General features: G+C 48.0%; 1 long non-coding RNA gene across 1 annotated transcript; it reads right to left on the bottom strand.

The window, feature by feature from the left end:
- Window positions 1-3,044: 3,044 nt before the first annotated feature.
- Window positions 3,045-12,757, bottom strand: LOC131383426 (uncharacterized). Its single transcript, XR_009213433.1, has 3 exons — window positions 12,505-12,757; window positions 4,885-5,027; window positions 3,045-4,332 (listed from the first exon to the last, which is right to left on the bottom strand). It is a non-coding gene; the product is annotated as an uncharacterized LOC131383426 (long non-coding RNA).
- Window positions 12,758-14,566: the final 1,809 nt, after the last annotated feature.

Below are 14,566 nucleotides of genomic sequence, written 5' to 3'. Positions count from 1 at the left end.
AAAATGTATTTTCATTTTACAAGAATGACTTCAATTTAAGTTAGTTTTTATTCACCAAAACCTATAATGTTCTATGTGTCACAATAAAACAAAGCAGACAGTGCCAGCGTGAATCCACTTTTACTGAGGATGAGGGTCATTCATGGACCTAGAGGTTACAATAGACCTAGAGGTTAGAAATAGCACGAGGACAAACACACAGATGTCTTCGAAATGTGATGCAAAAGTGCAGACTGCTGCCTCCTACTGATGAAGAGGAAATGAGTGAGATGCTATGAGTCACTAATTGTGAACCTAGTCAGCCGGCAACTCCAAGGGCCCACTTCATGCTGGTGACGAGATCCACCAACGGTGGTCTGGCACATGAGGGCTTTAGTTGAAAGACAGGAGAGGTGGATCAGAGACAGCTAGAGGAGCAGGCAGTTCCTGAGTGCTGTAAAGGGGGGCTCATCCCACTAGGAGAACGTCTATTAGGGAATTCAGACCAAGTTCTGGGAAGGAATCCACAAAGAAGTCTTGGGGAGCAAGGAGGAAGGGGAAGGGAGAGGCAGCTGGGAAAATGCGAGACACACCTGTCCACCCCTTCCCCAAAACCCTGGCTTACACACTCGTGAGAGCCTCCCGTGGCTCAGGGAAGTCTTAGGGGGTCTTAGGAAACATCACACATTTCCCTTTCATCTGTGCACCAGTTAGCTACATTCGGGCTTCCAGATCATCTTTTTTTTTTTTTTAAGGGATTCTTGTTCTATAGCCCAGGTTGGAGTGCAGTGGTGTCATCTCGGCTCACTGCAACCTCAGCCTCCCAGGTTCAAGTGATTTTCCCACCTCATTCTCCCGAGTAGCTGGGTCTACAGGCGCGCACCACCACGCCCAGCTAATTTTTGTACTTTTAGTAGAGACAGGGGTTTCACCATGTTGGCCAGGCTGGTCTTGAACTCCTGACCTCGTGATCTGCCCACCTCAGCCTCCCAAAGTGCTGGGATTACAGACATGAGCCACTGCGCCTGGCCAACAGGTGTTTCTTAAAAGCGGAAGCAGAGAGAGGGCAGGAGAGAACAAACAAGAGGGGAGGGATGTCTTCCGGCCACTGGGCTCTCTTCTCAGGAAAGAATGAGGCCTGAGGTGGGCACAGGGCCCTCTGGGTGTGTAACAGGCCTAGGGCAGCCTCGCCAGCCTCCATTACTTGTCCATAAACAAAGCATAACATTATGTATAAAAACAAACATCATCACAAGATAGGCCAGGCACCGCGTTGCGACAGCAGCCTTTGACTACTGCATGTGTGTGGGTTGACCTCGGTAAGGCGGGTGCCCTTCTCTGCAGGCCTGTCCAGACAGCTCCGCACCATGCTGCTATCAGGCCTGCAGTTCCACGAAGCGGCCCCCTTGTGGGTTGCCTTCAGGAGCATACCTCTGACTCAGTGTCCCAACCTCCTCCGCCCTGCCCTGCCTGGGGCCCTCATGTGCACGCACCCAGGATCTGCCCAGGGTCCTCTCTGCTCAGCCCACAAATACTGCTTCGTTCCCCCTGGCTGACTGGCTGCACCTCCGGGTAAAGCAATGATCTCAGGCCCCAGCCAGGTCATTCTTCATGGGGTTATTCTATGTACTGTAGGAAGTTTGGCAGCACCGCTGGTCTCTACCCATGACGTGCCAGTAGCGCCTCCTCTCAGTGTGACAACCAAAAATGTCTCCAGACGTCACCAAATGTCCTGAGAGGCAAAATCTCTCTGAGTTAAGAACCACTGAATGCAATCTGAGAAAAGCTGAGTGTGCTAAGGAACGCCTGGAAAATCTCTGAGCAGCCGCGGACCCTGCCTCTCCATTGCTCAAGATATTCATGCTCCCCAAATTTGATGTCTCCTTTGCACAAAAGTTTAATCCTGACTTCTCTTTGTTCAGGCTTCAAGCAGAGTAGCCCCTTGGGTTAACCCTAAAAATATGAATAAAAGTGTAATAATGTATTAAAATTCAGTTTAACTTTCAACAGATGATGATGTGGTTGAATAGGTTTTGGTCATTTTACGATGACCGGCTGTGAAATGCGAGCCTCAGTCCTCGCTATATCAGGGAGCAGCTGCCTGCGACTACCGGAATCACCCTTCCCCGATGGCATCTTCTCGGCCCCATGCTTACTAAGTCCCCACATTCCTTTACAGGTGCTCATTTAATTCCCTTTGGCTTGATTCTCAGTAGTTTCTGTCTCCAGGAGTAACCTGATTTCTGTTTTTTTTTTTTTTTTTTTTTTTAGGCGGAGTCTTGCTCTGTCGCCCAGGCTGGAGTGCAGTGGCGCAATCTCGGCTCACTGCAAGCTCCGCCTCCCGGGTTCACCCCATTCTCCTGCCTCAGCCTCTCTGAGTAGCTGGGACTACAGGCGCCCGCCAGCACGCCTGGCTAATTTTTTGTATTTTTAGTAGAGACGGGGTTTCACCATGGTCTCGATCTCCTGACCTCGTGATCCGCCCGCCTCGGCCTCCCAAAGTGCTGGGATTACAAGCGTGAGCCACTGCGCCCGGCCTGAGTAACCTGATTTCTGACCTATACAATGACCCCTCTGGTCCAGTGGACCAATTGCCTTTCCCACTTTTCCGTCCCTAACACGCACACGCTCCACCCCCTTGCATAAAATAACAGTAAGGAAGAAGCAGAATGAAATTCCACCCCTGCATCAACTACTGGAGTTAGGGCTGAGTTTTGTCTGATTAAGAATTGCTGGAGCAGTGGCTCATGCCTGTCATCCCAGCACTTTGGGAGGCCAAGGTGGGCAGATCACCGGAGGTCAGGAGTTCGAGACCAGCCTCACCAACTTGGCGAAACCCCGTCTCTACTAAAATACAAAAAGTAGCTGGGCGTGGTGGCACACATCTGTAATCCCAGCTACTCGGGAGGCTGAGACTGGAGAATCGCTTGAACCCAGGAGGCAGAGGTTGCAGTGAGCTGGGATTGCGCCATTGCACTCCAGCCTGGGAAACGAGTGAAACTCTGTCTCAAAAATAATAATAATAATAAAAATAAACAAAATCACTGGGTAAATCCCCATGGGGATGCACTGCACAGGAGCCTGAGTGTTGGCGTGGCTCCGAAGAGGACCGAGGGAGGTGCAGCTGGAAGGGGCAGCAAGAGGAAGGCATGAAGGGTCGACATCAGCAGAAATACAACCTGGACAATCACCCTGGTGGCTGTAGTATGGATTGCGTGTTTATTTTATTTATTTTGTTTTGAGACAGAGTCTCACTCTGTCATCCAGGCTGGAGTGCAGAAGCGTGATCTTGGCTCACTGCAACCTCCACCTCCCAGGTTCAAGCGATTCTCCTGCCTCAGCTGGGACTGCAAGCCTGTGCCAAGCCCGGCTAAGTTTTGTATTTTTAGTAGAGACGCGGGTTTTACCACATTGGCCAGGCTGATCTCGAACTCCTGACCGCAGGTGATCCACCCGCATTGGCCTCCCAAAGTGCTGGGATTACAGGCGTGAGCCACTGTGCCTGGCCAGGTTGTGTTTTCTCCGTTGGAGGCCTGCCCGGTGTGCGCAGGACCCTCTTCAAGGCCTTCTTCCACCTCTGCCCCTACATCCTCCGCCCGGGTGTATGTTACAAATAGTCCCAGATTTGTTGTGCATCTTCTCATACTTTTTGCATTGAAAGTTCTTACAAAGTTTTCTCACCTGCCAGAGGGCAGAGAAACAAATTGTCATAAATGTTCTAGGACCTAGAACAGAGCTTGAGGCAGGGAAAGTATTCACGATGTTGTTGGCTGCAGTCAGGAATAATAAATCAATGTTGAGTGGATAAACTAATGAATAGTTTTGGATGGATTTATGCCAAAAAATAGTAATCTCCTGGGTAGCCGGGCACAGTGGTTCATACCTGTAATCTCAATGCTTTGGGAGGCCGAGGTGGGAGGATCCCTTGAGCTCAGGAGTTCAAGACCAGACTGGACAACATGGTGAAACCACATGGCTGCAAAACTTCCAAAAATTAACCGGGCATGGTGGCTTGCATCTGTTTTCTCAGCTACTCAGGCTGCTTGGGGAGGCTGAGGCGGAAGAATCACCTGAATCTGCACTCCAGCCTGGTTGACAAAACAAAATCCTGTCTCGAAAAAAAAAAAAGTGATCTCCCATCACCCTAAAAGAATTCCAGATAAGAGCAGCAGGTCAGCCGGATCACACTCCTCCAGGTATCTCTGAGTCTGAGGGCGGTGGTTGCCATGATCAAGGGAGGGACGAGGAAACTGGTTGTTTTCACCATCAGTAAGATCCTGGGAGGCCTGCCGTGGCTTTGATTGCAGTTCCGACAGATCCTTCCTTCCCAGCTCATGCACACCCAACGCACCCCTGCAGAGACAGCCAAGGATCCCCCCACAGGCCTGTTTGTGGAGGAGCGTGCACAGTCCTAACAGGTGGCCTGCGGACTCCTGCAGTTCAGCTCCCAGAAAATCCCAGTCTTTACAACCATGAAAAGGAAGTAGGATTCACATACTGTAAACAGTAAGCAGGCCCTTGGTAATCCCGGGTTGCTAATTTTTGAAAACTTAAGAGTTTTATTTTCTAAAGCAGAATACATTCCATTAACTTGACATCCTTTTTAAAAAGTTATTATGGCCGGGCAAGGTGGCTCCCGCCTGTAATCCCAGCACTTTGGGAGGCCGAGGCAGGTGGATCACGAGGTCAGGAGTTTGAGACCAGCCTTGCCAATATGATGAAACCCTGTCTCTACTAAAAATACAAAAAAATAGCTGGGTGTAGGCCGGGCGCGGTGGCTCATGCCTGTAATCCCAGCACTTTGGGAGGCCGAGGTGGGTGGATCACAAGGTCAGGAGATCGAGACCATCCTGGCTAACACAGTGAAACTCTGTCTCTACTAAAAAATACAAAAAAAAAAATTACCCAGGCGTGGGTGGCAGGTGCCTGTAGTCCCAGCTACTTGGGAGGCTGAGGCAGGAGAACGGTGGGAACCCGGGAGGCAGAGGTTGCAGTGAGCTGAGATCGCGCCATTGCACTCCAGCCTGGGTGACAGAGGGAGACTCCATCTAAAAAAAAAAAAAAAAAAGTTATTCTATGGAGGTATCTTAATTATGCAATAAAAGGCAGAAGCGACTTTACTGCTACAACTCCCAGAGCAATTGTTTGCATGTAGGTTTTTTTCCAGTCTCCAAGGGGTCTTGATTTTCGAAGCTGCTATCACCCCAGCAAACACCTGTGAAGCTGAAGGCGTCTCCTTCCGTTCTCTCCCATGCACTGCACTTGATCAGCCTTCAAAATCCAGGGTCCTTGGGGTCACTGGGCTCTGGAAGGGAGTCCACAGGTTGATCTCTCCAGTTCCACTTACCTTTCCCCCTTGTATAGTAGTATTTGCTGCCTCTCCCTTTCCCACAAAACCTGCAAGTTTCTTAAGACTGGGGGTGGGCTTTTTTTCATCATTGTATCCCATTCACACTGAATGACATTCCACGGTGTGTGTCCCATTAATCTCAAATGAAACGCATTCTTCTTTCCCCACAGAGGCCAGCTTAGGGAACAGGAGCACTGGCATTGTCATGCCCTTGGGGGGTTTGTGGATAAGGACTGGGTTAAGGATGAAAGCACTTTTTCACCTTTGTGAGCTCTGTAGGCTTCCCAGGGGTGCTGAGCACTAGTGCTGAGTGCAGAGATGAACGATGCCGGAGACGATCATCTTCTCCACCTAACTCCATTCGGGCTCCTCGGGGTGCGTTTTCCCTCTTTTTTTCTTCTCTCCATTCTAGCCTCTGGGTGCTTTTTCAGCTAGGTCCTGACTTCTGGACTTCTGTGTTATCTCTGCATTGTCCAATTTTAGCAAGAGTCCTGCTCAGCCAGTTTAGCTACACCCCCCACCCTCGATATCTGACAGGTTCCTCATCCTCCACCCTCTGCCAGGCCATGTCTGATCTCCCTGGCCTGCCCTCTGCAGGTCCTGTGAGGTTGGCTTAGCCAGAGTCCTCCCTCACCTCTGATGTCTCCTCTTAGTAAGTTTCCATCCAGTGACTTTCCACCTTCTCCTTAGCTATAAATACCCACAGTTTCTTGTTGTATTTGGAGTTGGGACCAATCTCTATGCCCCATTGTAAAGTGGTCCCTACTCAAGGTCCCTACAAAGGGGTCCCTTGAGTAAAGGTCATGCCCCTGCTTGACTAAAGCCTTCCTTATTGTCTTTACACAGTGTCATGAATATATATTTATATATATATTTTTCTTGAGACAAGGTCTCACTTTGTCGCCCAGGCTGGCGTGCAGTGGTATGATCATGGCTCACTGCAGCCTTGACCTCCTGGGCTCAAGCGATCCTCTCGCCTCAGTCTCTCAAGATGGGACCACAAGCACTTGTCACCATGCCTGGCTAATTTTTTTGAAAAAATAGGGTCTCGTTATGTTGTTCAGGCTGGTGTCCAACTCGTGGGCTCAAGAGAGCCTCCTACCTCGGCCACCCAAAGTGTTGGGATTACAGGTGAGGGCCACTGCACCGGGCCTGAATTTTTTTTTTTTTTTTTGAGACAGTCTCGCTCTGTTGCCCAGACTGGAGTGCAGTGGCGCGATCAATCTCGGCTCACTGCAAGCTCCACCTCCCGGGTTCACGCCATTCTCCTGCCTCAGCCTCCCGCGTAGCTGGGACTACAGGCGCCCGCCACCACGCCCGGCTAATTTTTTTGTATTTTTTAGTAGAGACGGGGTTTCACTGTGTTAGCCAGGATGGTCTCGATCTCCTGACCTCGTGATCTGCCTGCCTCGGCCTCCCAAAGTGCTGGGATTACAGGTGTGAGCCACCGCGCCCGGCATCAGCAAGCTCTTTATAACCTGTATTTTTTTTTTTTCAGAGACGAAGTCTTGCTTTTGTCCACCAGGCTGGAGTGCGACGGTGCGATCTCGGCTCACTGCAACCTCTGCCTCCGGGGTTCAAGTGATTTTCCTGCCTCAGCCTCCCAAGTAGCTGGGATTACAGGTATGTGCCACCACGCCCGGCTAATTTTTGCATTTTTAGTAGAGGCAGGATTTCACCATGTTGGCCAGGTTGGTCTCGAACTCTTGATCCGCCTGTCTTGGCCTCCCAAAGTGCTGGGATTACAGGCGTGAGCCACTGCACCTGGCCAACCTGTATCCTTTTTTTGTTTGTTTTTTGAGACAGAGTCTCACTCTATCACCTATGCTGGAGTTTAGTGGTGTAATCTCAGCTCACTGCAACCTCCACCTCCCGGGTTCAAGTGATTCTCCTGCCTCAGCCTCCCGAGTAGTTGCGATTACAGGCGTGCACCACCACGCCTGGCTAATTTTGTATTTTTAGTAGAGACGGGGTTTCACCACATTAGCTAGGCTGGTCTTGAACTCCTGGCCTCAAGTGATCCACCTGCCTTGGCCTCCCAAAGTGCTGGGATTACAGGCGTGAGCCACTGTGCCCAGCCTATGACCTGTATCTTGTGCCACCCTCCTATCTCATCCTGTGACTTAGAATGCCTTAACCATCTGGGAATGCAGCCCGGTAGGTCTCAGCCTTTTACCCAGCTCCTGTTCAAGATGGAGTTGCTCTGGGTCAAATGCCCTCTGACAGTATCATATCCAAGAAATCATTGCCAAATCCAATGTTATGAAGCATTTCTCCTATATTTTCTCCTAAAAGTCTTATAGTTTTAGCTTTTTTAGGTCTTTAAGTTCTAAAAGTTTTACAGTTTTAGCTTTTTTAAGTTTTATAGTTAGGTCTTTGATCCATTTTTAGTTAATTTTTGTATGTGGTAGAGGGTAGAGGTCCAACAGTATATTTTTCGCATATGAACATCCAGCTTTTCTAATGACATTTGCTGAAAAAACTGTCCTTTCCCCATGGAATGGTTTTGGCACTCTTGTTGAAAATTGACCAACACGTGACGGACTATTTCTGGGCTCTCAATTCCATTCTATCGGACTGTATATCTGTCTTTGTCAGTGCCAGTTTTGGTTACTGTAGCTTTTTCTTATTATTTTTATTTTTTTTCTTTTCAGAGATGTGGTCTCACTATATCGGCTTGGTCAGGTTGGTCTTGAACTCCTGGCCTCCAGCATTCCTCCTGCCTTGGCCTCTCGAAGTGCTAGGATTTACAGGCATGAGCCACTGCACCTGACTGCTTTTTTTTTTTTTCAAGAGACACAATCTCACTATGTTGCCTCAAACTCCTGGGCTCAGGTGATCCTCCCACTTCAGCCTCCCAAGTAGCTGGCATTTTAAGCATACACCACTGCTCGGAGCTAATTACTGTAGCTTTGTAGTAGGTTTTGAAATCAAGAAACATGAGGCTTTCAATTATATCCTTCTTTTTCAAGAAGGATAGTTATTTGGGTCCAACTACATAACTTTTGAAAGACTCAGAAACTGGCAGGGCTAAGGCAGACCAACAAGCAAGTTTTCAACAATCAAACTTCTTTTGCTTTTAATGCTTTTTAATGATTTTAAGGAGGGTGAAGGTTAATTTTATGTATTTCTGGGTGTGTCTGTGAGGGCATATGCAGAAGAGATTAGCATTTGGGTTGGTCGACGGGGTAACGAAACTCCACGCTCAGTATCGAGGGTGGGCAACATCTCATCGGTTGAGGGCCCAGAGAGAAGAACAAAAAGGGTTGAGAAGAGCCAATTTGCCTTTTTACCTCAAGCTGTGACTTCCATTGTCCCCTGGACATTGAGCTCCTGGTTCTTAGCCCTTTGGCCTCAGAATGAATGACTGCACTGGCATTCCTGGTTTTCCAGCTTGCAGACGGGGGACATCTCAGCCTCCATAATCATGTGAACCAATTCCTATAATAAGTCTCCTCTTTTATATCTTTTATGTAGCTTATTGGTTCTGTTTCTCTGGGGAACCCCAACTAATATAGTGAGGTATTCATTCATTCCCTTTATTCGGGTCTTCCCCACTCAAGATGGAATGAAAGGGACTGAATTTAACCCAATTTCTAAAAAAACTAGACAAAACACATGAAAAAATCAGTCATGACTTTAGACGTCAGACAGCAAGGAACATTGATGTCTGAGAGACAGTAAACAAGCGGTATCTTCGGGGCTGATGCCTATCTTCATTATCCTTTTTGGAGACAGTCTCGCTCTGCCGCCCAGGCTGGAGTGCAGTGGCACAATCTCGGCTCACTGCAACCTCCGCCTCCTGGGTTCCAGCGAGCATATCCAGCTAATTTGTTGTATTTTTAGTAGAGACGGGGTTTCACCATGTTGACCAGGCTGGTCTCGAACTCCTAACCTCAAGGGATCTGCCCACCTCGGCCTCTCCCTCAGTGCTAGGATTACAGGCGTGAGCCAACATCCGGCTGTATGTTTATTATCTTGGAGTGGTAGGTAGTTTCATGGGTGTATATGTATGCTAAAATGTATCAAATTGTAAGTTTTAGATATGTGTGGCTTGGTGTATCTCATTTATGCCTCAGTAAAGCTGTTAAAAAATTAGAAATACTCTAGATATTACGAAGAAAGAGAGAAGCCTGCAGCACCAACCAGGCAGAAATAATAATAGCTACAAGTGGTCCTAACTGGGGAGGAAGGGAAGTTTACCTTTGTATCCTTTACCATGTAGCCTTTTATCAATAAGAGGAAAATTGATTAGTATATTAGATGGAATTAGTACTTTATTTTTTCGAGACAGAGTCTCGCTGTGTTGCCCAGGCTGGATGGAGTGCAGTGGCAGGACCTCGGTTCACTGCAGCCTCGACCTCCGGGATCAGGTGATTGATTTTCCCACCTCAGCCTCCCTAGTAGCCGGAATTACAGGTGCCCACCACCACGCCTGGCTAATTTTTGTATTTTTAGTAGAGATGGGGTTTGCCATGTTGCCCAGGCTGGTCTCGAACTCCTGGACTCAAGTGATCCACCTGCCTCAGCCTCACAAAGTGCTGGGATTACAGGCATGAGCCACCAGGCCCGGTCGACTTAACTGAAAGTGACTTCAGGACATTAATATCTAAAAGTCATCAGCAAAATAATGGGATTTTTGTGAGTTTTCATTCTGGAAAGGAAGGACACCCACTGAAGGGGCTGAGTGAGGTGGTGGGAGTGGCTCTGATGTTGTACTGTCACCAGCAACACTCACGGGAGTCTCATCAATGATCAATGTGCTTGCTTCCTGCCACTCGATAGATGCTCTACATGTTTTATCGTGTAAAATCCTCACAAAATGCTGATATGTTCCATCTTCTCTTACTAGAGAAGGGGTCAACAGGGAAGAAGCAAGGAAACTGGTAGGGAGACCAATGAAAGGGAGCAGGACGTGGCACCCCAAAATATGCCATGTTGGCATATTAGTTATTTCAAGCTGAAGACAGTTTACATAGCTATAAAAATGAATTAAGTCACGTCCTTTGCAGCAACATGGATACAGCTGGAGGCCATTATCCTAAGCGCAGGAATAGAAAACCAAATACCGGAGCGCAGCGGCTCACGCCCGTAATTCCAGCACTCTGAGAGGCTGAGGTGGGCGGGCCACCTGAGGTCAGGAGTTTTGAGACCAGGCTGGCCAACATGGTGAAACCCTGTCTCTACTAAAAATACAAAAAAAAAAAAAAAAAAAAATTGCTGGGTGTGGTGGTGCACGCTTGTGATCCCAGCTACTTGGGAGGCTGAGGCAGGAGAATTGCTTGAACCCAGGAGCCGGAGGTTGCAGTGAGCCAAGACTGTGCCACTGCACTCCAGCCTGGGCAACAGAGCAGGACTCTGTTAAAAAAAAAAAAAAAAAGAAAACCAAATACCATGTTCTCACTTAAAAGTGGGAGCTAAACACTGGGTACAAGGGACATAAAAATGGCAACAAGAGACTACTAGAGGGGGAGAGAAGGAAGGGGGAGTTGAAACCTCCTATCGAGTACCATGCTTACTGTAATACCTGAGTGATGGGATCATTTGTACCCCAAACCTCAGCACCACACAATATACCCATGGAACGAACCTACACGTGTGCCTCCTGAATCTAACATAATTGAGTTTTTTTTAAAGGCACCTGAATTTCTGAAATCCCTATTCTGACTAAAAGCAGAGCCTCCATAAAGAATTGTCATAAATCCCCTCCCAAAAGCAACACTAATCTCAGTGGTGAAGAGCCAGCACCACACCCAGGCATTGACACAAGACTATCAGAGACAGAGTCTCGCTGCCCTCTAGGCTGGAGTGCAGTGGTGTGATCTCGGCTCCCTGCAACCTCTGCCTCCCGGGTTCAAGTGATTCTCCAGCCTCAGCCTCCCGAGTAGCTGTGATTACAGGTGCGTGCACACCACCACGCCTGACTAATTTTTGTATTTTTAATAGAGATGGAGGTTTCACCATGTTGGCCAGGCTAGTCTCGAACTCCTGACCTCAAGTGATCTGCCTGACTTGGCCTCTCAAAGTGCTGGGATTACAGGTGTGAGCCACCGCACCCGGCTATCTTATTTTTCTAAAGGGCCCCTTATCTTTCCAAAAAGTCATTTTATTTTCAACAAGTGTCCTTTCTCCCCACTCCTCTTCCCTACTAAGTTAGGTATCTAGACCTTAAGGCCGGGTGTGGTGGCTGCCACCTGTAATCCCAGCACTTTGGGAGGCTGACGCAGGCGAATCACTTGAGGCTAGGAGTTCGAGACCAGCCTGGTCAACATGGTGAAACTCCATCTCCACTAAAAATACAAAAATTAGCTGGGCATGGTGGTGCATGCCTGTAATCCCAGCTACTAGGGAGGCTGAGGTGGGAGAATCGCTTGAACCTGGGAAGTGGAGGTTTCAGTGAGCGGAGATTGTGCCACTGCACCCCAGCCTGGGCAACAGAGACTCTGCCTCAAAAATAAATAAATAAATAAATAGATCTCAAATTCTAACGACTCCTTTGAGCACTCCCGTGTGCATACCTGATGCACATGTGAATAACTTCTGTTTTGCTCTTTTCTTGCTTTTCTGGGCTGGAGCCTGGAGTTCAGCTAGGTGGAGATGCAGGTAGACAGCCATCAGCACAGGGCCGATGTGTGAAGGCAGGTAATTGAGATCATCAAGGAGTGGGTACAACAGAGAAGCCCAGGAATGATCCCTGCAGTGTTAAGGGGCTGGGAGGAGCTGGGGACCAGCCCAGGAGGCTGAGGACGGCAGTGAAGTCAGAGCCGGAAGTGGCGAGCTGCCAGATGCACCTGGGAGGTCGGAGGACGAGCATGGACCACTGTGTTTGGCAGTGTGGACATCACTGTGACCGTGAAGTCACATGAGTGAAGATGTGACATGGGGTGGGTGGGAGCCTGACTGACATGGGTTAGAGAGAATGGATATAAGGACATTTCTCTCCTGGTTGTGGCCAACTAGGTGAATCAGACTAAGGCTCCTACTGAGGGCAACGAAGCACTCACAAGCTAGTTAGAAACTGTCAGCCCAGGATCCGAGAGAAGACAGGTTAAGTCAGCATTTGTAAGCTGTTTTTGCCTAGGTGTTTTGTTTTTTTTTTTTAAATCCAGAGTACTAAGGCTAGGGGCCCTATGAAACTGCTAAGCACTGAGAGCTGAAAACTCCATGGACTGTACCTAGGAGGAAGTGCAAACTGGAAGCAAATCTGCTCCTGCACTGGGCTATGGCCATCCTTGAATCATGGGGTGGTGCAGGCTGTCCAGTCTGAAATAAAACAAAGGTGGTCACAGAATGCCAGGAAGCTGGCAGAAGCAGATGAAAATCTTTTATTGAAGAATATCATCTTATGCCTTAAATTACTTTTTAAGTAATTCTCCAAGTCATTTCTTGTATATATCTAGACAAACAAGAAGGCAGGGCAACACAAGAAGAACCAGCACAAATTAGAAAGCAAAAAAAAAAGAAAAAAAAAAAGACACACACGCATTCCCTACAGTAGAATTATCAGGAATTAGGCTCATGAGGTTAAAATGAAATAGAACACATATATATGTCTCACTCTGTTGCCCAGGCTGGAGCACACGATCACAGCTCACTGCAACCTCCACCTCCCAGGTTCAAGCGATTCTCCTGCTTCAGCCTCCCAAGTAGCTGGGATTACAGGCATGCACCACCATGTCTGGCTAATTTTCGTATTTTTAGTAGAAATGGAGTTTCACCATGTTGGTCAGGCTGGTCTCGAACTCCTGACCTCAGGTGATCCACCTGCCTCAGTCTCCCAAAGTGCTGGAATTACAGGCGTGAGCCACCGCACCCGGCCTAGAACATTTTATTATTATTTTTTTTTTTTTTGAGACGGAGTCTTGCTCTGTGGCCCAGGCTGGAGTGCAGTGGTGTGAATCTCCACTCACTACAAGCGCTGCCTCTCGGGTTCACGCCATTCCCCTGCCTCCGCCTCCCGAGTAGCTGGGACTACAGGTGCCCGCCACCACGCCCGGCTACTTTTTTTTTTTGTATTTTTAGTAGAGACGAGGTTTCACCGTGTTAGCCAGGATGGTCTCGATCTCTTGACCTTGTGATCTGCCCGCCTCGGCCTCCCAAAGTGCTGGGATTACAGGTGTGAGACACCGTGCCCGGCCAACATATTTTAAAAAATTACTTTGGGCTGGGCATGGTGGCCCATGCCTGTAATCCCAGCACTTTGGGAGGCTGAGGCAGGTAGATCACCTGCACCCAGGAGTTTGAGACCAGCCTGGATAACATGACGAAACCCCATCTCTACAAAAAATACCAAAAAAAAAAAAAATTAGCTAGGTATGGTGGTGCACACCTGCAGTCTCAGCTACTCAGGAGGATCACCTGAGCTTTGGAGGTCGAGGCTGCAGTGAGCTGTGTTTGCGCCGCTGCACTCCAGCCTGGGTGACAGGGTAAGACCCCATCTCAAAAAAACAAAACAAAGCAAACTCTGCTGACGTGAAAAAGAGTCAACTAAAATTCAAAAACTGAAAAATCCAAAACCCAACTTTAGAACTTAATGGGTATGTTCAACAGTAGTTTTGACATAGCCCCAGAGCAACTTAATAAACTGGAGGATAGATCAGAATAAACCAGAACGAACGATAAAGGAACAAAAAGATAAAAACATCATACAGAATAATTTTTTTTTAAAGTATAAGATGATCCAACATGTTTTTTCTTTTTTTTTTTGAGACGGAGTCTTGCCTTGTTGCCCAGGCTGGAGTGCAGTGGCACGATCTTGGCTCACTGCAAGCTCTGCCTCCGGGGTTTGAGCGATTCTCCTGCCTCAGCCTCCGGAGTAGCTGGGACTACAGGCATGCGCCACAATGCCTGGCTAATTTTTGTATTTGTAGTAGAGACAGGGTCTCACCATGCTGGCCAGGCTTGTCTCAAACTCCTGACCTCGTGATTTGCCTGCCTCGGCCTCCCAAAGTGTTGGGATTACAGGCGTGAGCCACAGTGCCTGGCCTCCAACACATGTTTAATTATAACTCTAGTAGGTTAGAAGAGAGATATTTGGGCAGAAGCAGTATTTGAATATATAATAGCCAAGAATTTTCCAAAATTGAAGACATACAACAATCCAGACACTCAGTAAGTCTAATCAACTCCCAGGAAGATGAATAAAAAGGCATATACATCCAGATAAACTATAGTAAAACTGAAGAAAATTGAAGACAGAGAAAAACCTAAACGCAGTAAGAGGAAAGTATTTATTTC

The sequence above is a fragment of the Hylobates moloch genome, unplaced genomic scaffold (genome assembly GCF_009828535.3).
Source record: "Hylobates moloch isolate HMO894 unplaced genomic scaffold, HMol_V3 SCAFFOLD_5, whole genome shotgun sequence".
Taxonomy (NCBI): domain Eukaryota; kingdom Metazoa; phylum Chordata; class Mammalia; order Primates; family Hylobatidae; genus Hylobates; species Hylobates moloch.
Note: the sequence above shows the minus strand (reverse complement) of the source record. Positions and strands in the feature narration are given on the sequence as shown.